At 37.6% G+C, this 9,687-nt stretch overlaps 1 long non-coding RNA gene across 1 annotated transcript in view; it reads right to left on the reverse strand.

Annotated features, from left to right (window-relative positions):
* LOC307191587 overlaps positions 1-9,325 on the reverse strand; it is a 212,769-nt gene extending 203,444 nt beyond the window's left edge. Inside the window, exon 1 of the long non-coding RNA XR_013829805.1 lies at positions 9,291-9,325. This is a non-coding gene — a long non-coding RNA (uncharacterized lncRNA). The remainder of the gene's footprint in view (positions 1-9,290) is intronic.
* Between the last annotated feature and the right edge of the window lie 362 nt (positions 9,326-9,687).

Here is a 9,687-nt window from a genome sequence, read left to right on the forward strand (position 1 = left end):
TCTTGTGTGAGAAGAAAAGCAAAATGGAATTGCAGCCCTATATGAGCTCTCTCAAATGGAGCCAGGAGACCACTGAGGAAGTGTGACTTATGCACATCTCGGCCCAGGTGGAATCTGACCTATTGACCACTTACTGTCCTAATGAAGGCATCCAAAACATCTGTAAGAAACTCAAGATATTTACTGGATTCTTACCCTAAAATAACTGTAACAGCCCGTCTACTTATCAAGCCCCTCTCCTGAAACAACTCATGATTCCTTAAGGACAAATATTTCCTGACTTGCATCAGGGTCCATCACAATTCTCACTGGGCAACTTTAACAGTTGTGTGGCTTTTTGTCTTTATAAGCCTTTCGACTCTTTCACCTTAATCTGTCTCTCCTGAAATGCAGCTCTTAAGACCACAAATAAAGGCCTTAGTTCTTTGCAGCCTTGATACTGATTATTGTTCAACGCCTGCAATTGTAAGGGTGGCTCCAGGGAGTCTACTCCTTTAAGAAGGCAGCAGAGGCAAGAGCTGCTGATAGTAGATTGATCTCTTCCCCTTGGAAAGTGACCTCAAGCTATGATACGGCAGAAGAGAGTGGTCCAGCTCAGGAGTTTGTACATACACTGACAAGCATCTTTGGTAGGAGAACCTCAGAAAACTCAATTAACTGCCTCCCATGGAGTGGGCAGCTTCTGCCTTGGCATTGCAGGATGTCAGAAGGAACACCCCACTGCCTTAAGAAAACCAAAGAAACACATTATCCCCCTTCTGAGAGGTTAAAGTATGCAAGATCCAATAGGCCATTCTCACTGCAGTCAGGGATGCCAAGGATATGAAGGCTTTCGTTCACAGGGAAAGTTCTCTTCTCTAACACCACCATCATCTTTTGCCACTGAAGTGGCCATTACAAAGCTCATTATTTCAGAAAAAAAAATATTCACAGAGAATCAAAGATGTACAGTGTAAGGGGTATAAAGGATAAGAAACTGCCTACCCACAATGCATTTATTCATGAGGCTATAAGGGAAGGAGGAGTAATTAAACCCCAAAGTTGGAAAACCTAAAGTCTTTTCTATTCTTCAGGATTTGGCTTTAGAAAATCCCCTTATAAACCAGAATTACCCCCAATGAACTATAGAGAGGGAAAACTTTTCTTCTCTCCTCTTAGATTCTATAACAGAGGCTTGAAAAGTAAACTGACAAAAGACAGATAAGGAGGGGAAAGCCATACAAATTGTATTAATATTTTTAATTTTACTTGCATAGGGGCTTCACAGGAAAGAAAAAAAACAGAAAAACAAACACACACACAAAAACAAAGAAGCAGTTAGACCCAGAGGCTTATATACCATTTTAACAAAGGACTATAAATTGTGGATATGTAGCTAGACAAAAGAAAGGAGGTTGGGTTTCTAAGGGCAATGACATGTGGGAAGGTGACTAGGAAATATATAGAGGAAGCTCATGATAAGGATCATTTAGTAAGCTCTGTTTATGCAGACTCAAATCAGTGCCACTTATGGCTCCAATGATAAAGGCTGTTCTCCTCTTCCTGGTATGGGAGGGGAGAGACACATCACAAGATAAATTTATGCCCTGCTGTTAGGCAGTGAGGGGAGAACAGAGAGCTCATCCTGTATCTGCTTTTTCTCATTTGCCTTCAGCTCAAAATAATCTTTAAGCCAAAGTACCATAGTTTGGGGTGGCATATTCTGATCTGCTTCAACTCTTTCTCTGACAGTGGCATAAACATTGGGGTGATACAGCTGGTTCATGGAGGCTCACAAAGGAGTGGCTTGTTAAAGTTTCACAGATTTTGTGAGCCAGTGTTAAACACAGCCATTATTAGAAATTAAAATTAAATGAATTATACTGAAAAAGAAAGGTAAAAAAATACTCAAAATTCTCACTTCTTAATTACTTTACTGCATTTTACAAAAATTTATACTCCTATATATACATCTATTACGTTTTTATGATGAAAATACAGTTAGCCTTCCATATCTTCCAGTTCCACATCCATGAATTCAACCAAATATTCAAAAATATTTGGAAAAAATTCTAGAAATTTCCAAAAAACAAAACTTGAATTTGCCATATGCTGGCAACTTTTTGCATAACATTTACATTGTACTTACAACAATTTACATAGCATTTACATTGGATTAGGTATTATAAGTAATCTAGAGATGATTTAAAGTATACAGGAGGATGTGCATAGGTTGTATGCTAATATTGTGTTACATTATTTCAGGGACTTGAATATATATGGATATTGGTATCCATGGTGGACCTGGAACCAATCTCCGTGGATACAGAAGGACGACTCTACTATATATGGTGTGTTACTGATCGTCTCTTCCCAGTTCCTCTTTCAGAAGCATCATGTTGGTAACTAGAAATCAGCCAAGGTGGGAGTGTCTGCACCATGGAAATCAGCAAAAGCTAAAAATCTGGGTTTGATTTATTGTTTTATTGATTGCCTGTGCTTAAGAAAGAGATGAAGAAAATGTTAACATTGCAGATGAAACTTTTTTTAAAAGTGTATCATATCTGTAGCCATATATTCTAAGGCACACAAAATAGGGAGGAAATACTCTCCCAGCATTTGAAAAGTATCTAATTCAGCAAAGAAGTCACTCATGTCATTGATAAGTGACTGAAGTTTTGACATACATAGTACTGAAGCTGAAAGAGATTTCTGTTTAATGAATGTGATTTGTACAAGAATGAGAAATAGTTTAATCATAGATCATACAACAGATGCGATGACAATAAATTTTACTGGGAAAAGGGCAGATCAGAATGAAACTCCATTTTTCATGTCGTGGTTGAATTGCACCCATAGGTTGTCTATAGACACAAGAATTCAGCAAAAATCAACAAAACATTTATGATAAGAAATACTGTATATGCTATTATTACTTGTAAATTGTGTGCTACACATCTGTATACCAGTAACATTTATAACAAAGTATATATAGGTATTTCTGTATCTAACACACATGCACACACACACACACTCACATCTTTTTTTTGCCACTAGTTAAACAGTTACTAGCCCATCATTAGACATTAGATGCAAGGATGGTCATGGACACCATGGAGGTTACCCCCATTTTATTATCTCTGAATGCTCCATACAGGCCCTGAACATCCCTGTGGTCTAATGAATAAATTCATTAGATGGACCTTTTGTCTATAAATTTAAATAAAACTTGTTTAAAACTGCTCATATACTTGACCTATATGGTCTCAGGGGATAATGAGTCCCATATTTCTTATTCATGATACATAAGATTTTAGGGAAAAAAGTTAGAAAAAAATATCTAATCAAACAGTTTTCAGGCTTCTTTTAACATTCATTGCCCAGCATACATAAGATACTCTTAATGGTTAGTCCTGGGAAGTGAGATTGAGGACTCAGGGAAGGTGAAAGGGGATTTTCATTTTCATTCTGTGTCAGTTTGAATTGGTTTCCTGAGAAGGAGGAAAGATCCGAAGAAGATAGGTAGAAAACGGAGGTCCAGAAATGTGCTGTGTGGTAGGGCAAATAGGTTTTTATTTGTTTATTTAGATCCCAGCGTATTCAAGAATTATTTAAATAGCTTATAGAAATTCATATAATGCAATAGGGTAAAAGTAATAACAGTAAAACCAAGGTGAAGGCATAATCATGGCAGCACAGAAAGGGGAGTCAAAGATAAAAATGCACAACCTGAGGTCTTGCTTAACTACTATGGGTAAACAGAGAGTTCTCCTCTACACATGAAAAATTTAAGGATCAAAATACAAAGAGATATATAAACCAGTTTTCTCAGACTTGTTCACAAAGACTTAAATACCTCTTGCTTACCACTGAACATCATCAGAGAAGAAGGGAAAGACCTATTTACAGAATAACCTGAAGCATAAGAGCTCACAGAACTCTTGATGATTCAGCAAACAAATCCTTCCCTCTGGTGATGCTTCTTGCTCCTATCAGCTGACCATATTAGGATTCCAATGCTTCAGGATTCCACATTGAAGTGGTCCTCATGGAAGCCAGAGAGCTAGATTACATGAGCCACTGTGATCTCTCTTGACCTTCTAACTAGTTCAATGAGTACTTCACAGGGCATTCCAGAATGTTCCCTTCACTCCAGACAGGATTATCTAACACTCACTCAAATAGTCTCCTTACTTAAGCAATGTTGTAAAATCCAAAAATCCATCCCTTTCTTCCAGCCCTAATCAAATTTTACCAATTAGTCAAGGCCCAACTGAAGTCCCAGGGGCTACATTTTTTATCATATATTAGTTGATTAATGATTTATCTACTTTCCATGAACAAATGTTAACATTTTCCTAGCCACTTCCCAACCAGAATTATTCAATATTGGAGGCCTGTTGGCAATAGGCTCTCCTGGCTAAATGACTAATATGACATAACTCCCTGTACACATAGAAAGGAAGTCTGAAAACCAAGGCAGAATGGGCAAAATTAATCAGGCAGCTTCTTAAATACTGATGAGGTATGTTGGATAAACATCACAGTCAAGGCACTGGAAAAATTACATGGAATACATTTTCATTCAGGTATATTTTCTTCAAAAAAATAAATTATATCTGAAAAAAAAAGTACTTCATCACTTTGGGAAAAGAACTATATCAGGAAACACAGACTTTCATTTCCTGGAAGATGGAGGAGAGGTAATTATGAACAAATGAAAGAATAAAACCCTCAGCAAAGAAATAGGAAGTCTCAGAGAACAAAGCAACCAAAGATATAAAAAACAACCAAATGGACATTTTAGAACTGAAAATTACAATAATCAAAATTAAAACTCGGGCTTCCCTGGTGGCGCAGTGGTTGAGAGTCCGCCTGCCGATGAAGGCGACACGGGTTTGTGCCCCGGTTCGGGAAGATCCCACATGCCACAGAGCGGCTGGGCCCGTGAGCCATGGCCGCTGAGCCTGCGCGTTCGGAGCCTGCGCTCTGCAACAGGAGAGGCCACAACAGTGAGAGGCCCGCGTACCACAAAAAAAAAAAAAAAAAAAAAAAAAAATTAAAACTCAATAACAAAATAGAGGGGATAGAGGAAAGAATCAGGGAACTAGAAGATAAAACAATAGAAATCCAATCTGAACAATAGAGAGAAAATCAGAGTTTTGAAAAATGAACAGAGCCTTAGGAAACTGTCAGGGCAGTGCTGAAAAAATACTTGAAGAAATTAATGGCTGAAATCTTCCCCAATTTGTCAAGAGTCACAAATCTACAGTTTCAGGAAGCCCAGTGAATATCAAACAGAATAAACCCAAAGAAATCCACAACAAGACACAGCATAATTAACTTCTGAACTAAAGAAAAATCTTGATTGTAGCCAGAGAAAAACAATACCTTACCAATAGGGGAAAAGAGTTCTGATAAAGATTTTTCATCAGAAACCATGGAGGCCAGAAGAAAGTGGCACAATATTGTTTAAGTGTTGAGAAAAAAGAACTGTCAACCCAGAATTCTATACCCAGTGGTAACATCCTTCAGGAATGAAGCAGAAATCATGACATTCTCAGTTGAAGGAAACTGTTGCCAGCAAACACATGCAAAAATGGCCAAAGGAAGTTCTCTAAACAGAAAACAAACAGTAAAAGAAAGAACTTTCAAAGGAAGAAAAAGCAGGTGAGCAAAAAGATAAGTAAATCCAATAGGCTTTCCTTCTCCTCCTGACCTTTCTAAAGTATGTACGATAGTTGATACAAAAATTATAACACACATTGATGTAGTTTTAAGTGTGCATAAGGGAAAGTTTTAATAAAATTGAAGTATAAAGAGGGGAGGAAATTGGGATATAAAGGGAGATAAGGTCTCTATACTTCACTTGAAAGAGTAAATTAACATGACTGTTAAATTCTGATAAGTTATGTATAATATAATGTAATACCAAGAGCAACCACTAAAAAAGCTATACAAAGAGACACTCTCAAAACTTCTATAGACAGATTAAAATAGAATTCTAAAAAAATGTTCAATAAATCCACAGAAAGTCAGGAAAAGATAACAGAGAAACAAAAAGTAAAGTGAACAAAGAGAAAACCAAATAAATGGCAGAATTTAGCCCTAATATACTTGACCCTTGAAAAACACAGGTTGAACTGAGCAAGTTCACTTACATCTGGATTATTTTCAATAAATAAGTACTACAGTACTACAATCCACAGTTGGTTGAATCTGTGGATGTGTAACTGGAGATACAGAGGGCTGACTATAAAGTTATACACAGATTTTCAATTGTGTAGAGGGTCAGTGCCCCATCCTCCACACTGTTCAAGAGTATATCAGTATTTTGTACTGTAGTTCAATAATTACATCAAATGTAAATTATCTAAAAATACCTATTAAAAGACAAAAATTGTCAGAGTAGATTAGAGAACTTGAACCAACTATATTCTGTCTACAAGAAATTCACTTCAAATATACAATATAGGTAGGTTGAAAGTAAAAGGATGAAAAAAGATATATCATTCAAACATTAATGATAATTGTCATTAATCAAAAGAAAGCAGGAGTGACTATATTATTATCATTTAAAGTTCAGAGCAAGAAAATTACCAGAGGCAGAGAGGGACCTTAAAAATTAAACACACTAAGAAGGCACAGCAATCCTAAATGTGCCTAAAATGTTCCAAAAAACACAGCTACAAACTATGTGAGGTAAAAACTGATAGAACTAAAAGGAGAAATAGACAAATCAACAATTATAGTGGATATGTCAACACCCATCTCTCAACAATTGATAGAACAACTAGACAGAAAGTCAGCAAGACTATATAAGAATTCAACAGTACCATCTGTTATGGTCTGAACTGTGTTCCCCCAAAATTTATATGTTGAAGTCCTAACCCACAGTACTTTGGTTGTGGCTGTATTTGGAGATAGAGCCTTTAAATAAATACATTAAAATGAGGCCATCAGGGTGGGCTCTAATTCAATCTGGTTAGTATCCTTATAAAAAGAGGAAATTTGGACATACAGATAATGAGACACCAGGGATCTGTGCTCATATAGAAAAGACTCTTTGAGGACACAGTGAGAAAGCAGCCATCTTCAAGCCAAGGAGACAGGTGTCAGGAGAAACCATACCTGCCAACACCTTAATCTTGGACTTCCAGGATCCAAAACTGAAAGAAAATTAATCTCTGTTGTTTAAACCACCTAGTCTGTAGTATTTTGTTGTGGCCGCCCTAGCAGACTAATATACCATCAATCAACAGGATCTGACATTAATAGAATACTCCATCCAACAACATCAAAATATACATTCTTTTCGAGTACACATGAAACAAAAATAGAACATATCCGGGGCCATAAAACATACTTCAACAAATTTAAAAGAATTGAAATCATACAACGTGTCCTCTGACCACAACAGAATCAACCTAGAAATCAATGACAAAAAGATAAGAAAATATCAAAACAATTAGAAACTAAACAACACACTTCCACATAATCTATGGATCAGAGAGGAAGTCTCAAAGCAAAATTTAAAAAATGTACAATTATCCAAAAGAAAATGAAAACACAGCATATCAAAATGTGTGGGACACAGCTAAAGTAGTGCTGCAGGAATTTATAGCACTAAGTGCACATGCTTAAAAAGGGTCTCAAATCAATAATGTTAGCTCCCATCTCAAGAAGCTAGAAAATGAAGAGCAAAATCAATCCAAAGCAAGAAAAGAAAGGAAATGATAAAAACTGGAGCAGAAATCAATTAAGTTGAAAAGAGGAAAACAATACAGAAAAATATTGAAACAAAGAGCTGGTTCTTTGAAAAGATCAACAAAATTGACAAACTTCTAGCAAGATTGAAAAAGAGAAGACACAAATTACCAAACTCAGGAATGAAGCAGAGTATATCACTATAAACCTTGCAAACAACTGAATAATAATAGGAGAATACTATGAACAACTCTACACACATAAATTTGACAAAATTGGCCAATTCCTTAAAAAACACTATCACAATCACCTCATATGATAGGTACTATGAAGAGTTCTCAAACTAATAAGAAATTGAATTTGTAACTTAAAATCTTCCAAAAATGAAATTTCCAGGCCCAGATGTTCTCACTGGAGAATTCCACCAAACATTTAAAGAAGAATTAACACTAATTCTATACAATCACTTCCAAAATTTAAAAGAGAAGGGAATACCTCCCAAAAATTTTTATGAAGATAGTGTTATCCTAATACCAATACCAGAGAAAAGAAAAGAAAGAGGGGGATGGAGGGAGAGGGAGAGGGAGGAAAAAAGGCAAGAGGGAAGAGAGGGAGGGAGGAAGGAGGGCAGGGGAGGAAGACATTTACAGACCAACTAGTTCCTCACTAAGTAATTATTTGCTATGGAAGTAAGGACTCTTCCCCTTAGAGACTCAAGTTGGCATGATAATATCAAAGACCTTCCTCTTTACATTTAAGCAGTATTAGAGAGCCAAAATGGTAAAGCAGAAATAATACAGAATTCGGATTAAGAGGATACAGTGAAAGTTCATTCATTACAGCAGTGCTTCTCTAACTTTAACATGCATCAAAATCACCTGGAACAATTATTAAAACAAAAGTTTCTGGACCCCACCTGAAGAGTTTCTGATTCAGTATGTCTGAGGTGGAGCCTGAGAATTCACATTTCTAACAAGTTCCCAGGTGAAACTGTTACTTCTGGTCCAGGTACCACACTATGAGAATCATTGTTTTACTCTTAGTAGCTCTGTGACCATAAGCACATCACTTAACTCTCTAAGTTTTAGTGACCTCATTTGTAAAATTCAGACGGCAATAATATCTACCCAAGCTATCGAAAAGAGTAGGCTATGAAAAAGCAAAATAAGAAAATGTACATGAAAACATTTGGCAAATTAGAAAGTACTATATAAATTCATTCCTTCACTCAAAATATACTTTTGATAACACATTATGTGCTGGTACTATGTTAGGATCTGAGGCCAAATCAATTATTGGAGTCTATAATCTAATATGGAAGAAAAACATTAAATAATTATTTACCTATGAGTGTAAGTAAATGTCATTAACAAAAATATTTCAGCTGAGCTTCAGCTCAAGATGGCGGAAGAGTAAGACGCGGAGATCACCTTCCTCCCCACAGATACACCAGAAATTCATCTACACGTGGCACAACTCCTACAGAACACCTACTGAATGCTGGCAGAAGACCTCAGACCTCCCAAAAGGCAAGAAACCCCCCACGTACCTGAGTAGGGCAAAAGAAAAAAGAATAAACAGATACAAAATAAAAGGGACGGTACCTGCACCACTGGGAAGGAGCTGTGAAGGAGGAAACGTTTCCACACACTAGGAAGCCCCTTCGCAGGCGGAGACTGCGGGTGGCGCAAGGGGGAAGCTTCGGAGCCGCGGAGGAGAGCACAGCAACAGGGGTGCGGAGGGCAAAGCGGAGAGATTCCCGCACAGAGGATCAGGGCCGACCGGCACTCACCAGCCCGAGAGGCTTCTCTGCTCACGCTTCGGGGCCGGCGGGGCTGGGAGCTGAGGCTCGGGCTTTGGTCGGAGCGCAGGGAGAGGACTGGGGTTGGCGGCTTGAACACAGCCTGAAGGGGTTAGTGCGCCACGGCTAGCCGGGAGGGAGTCCGGGAAAAAGTCTGGAGCTGCCGAAGAGGCAAGAGACTTTTTCTTCCCTCTTTGTTT

The sequence above is a fragment of the Stenella coeruleoalba genome, assembly GCF_951394435.1.
Source record: "Stenella coeruleoalba genome assembly, chromosome: 1".
NCBI lineage: Eukaryota > Metazoa > Chordata > Mammalia > Artiodactyla > Delphinidae > Stenella > Stenella coeruleoalba.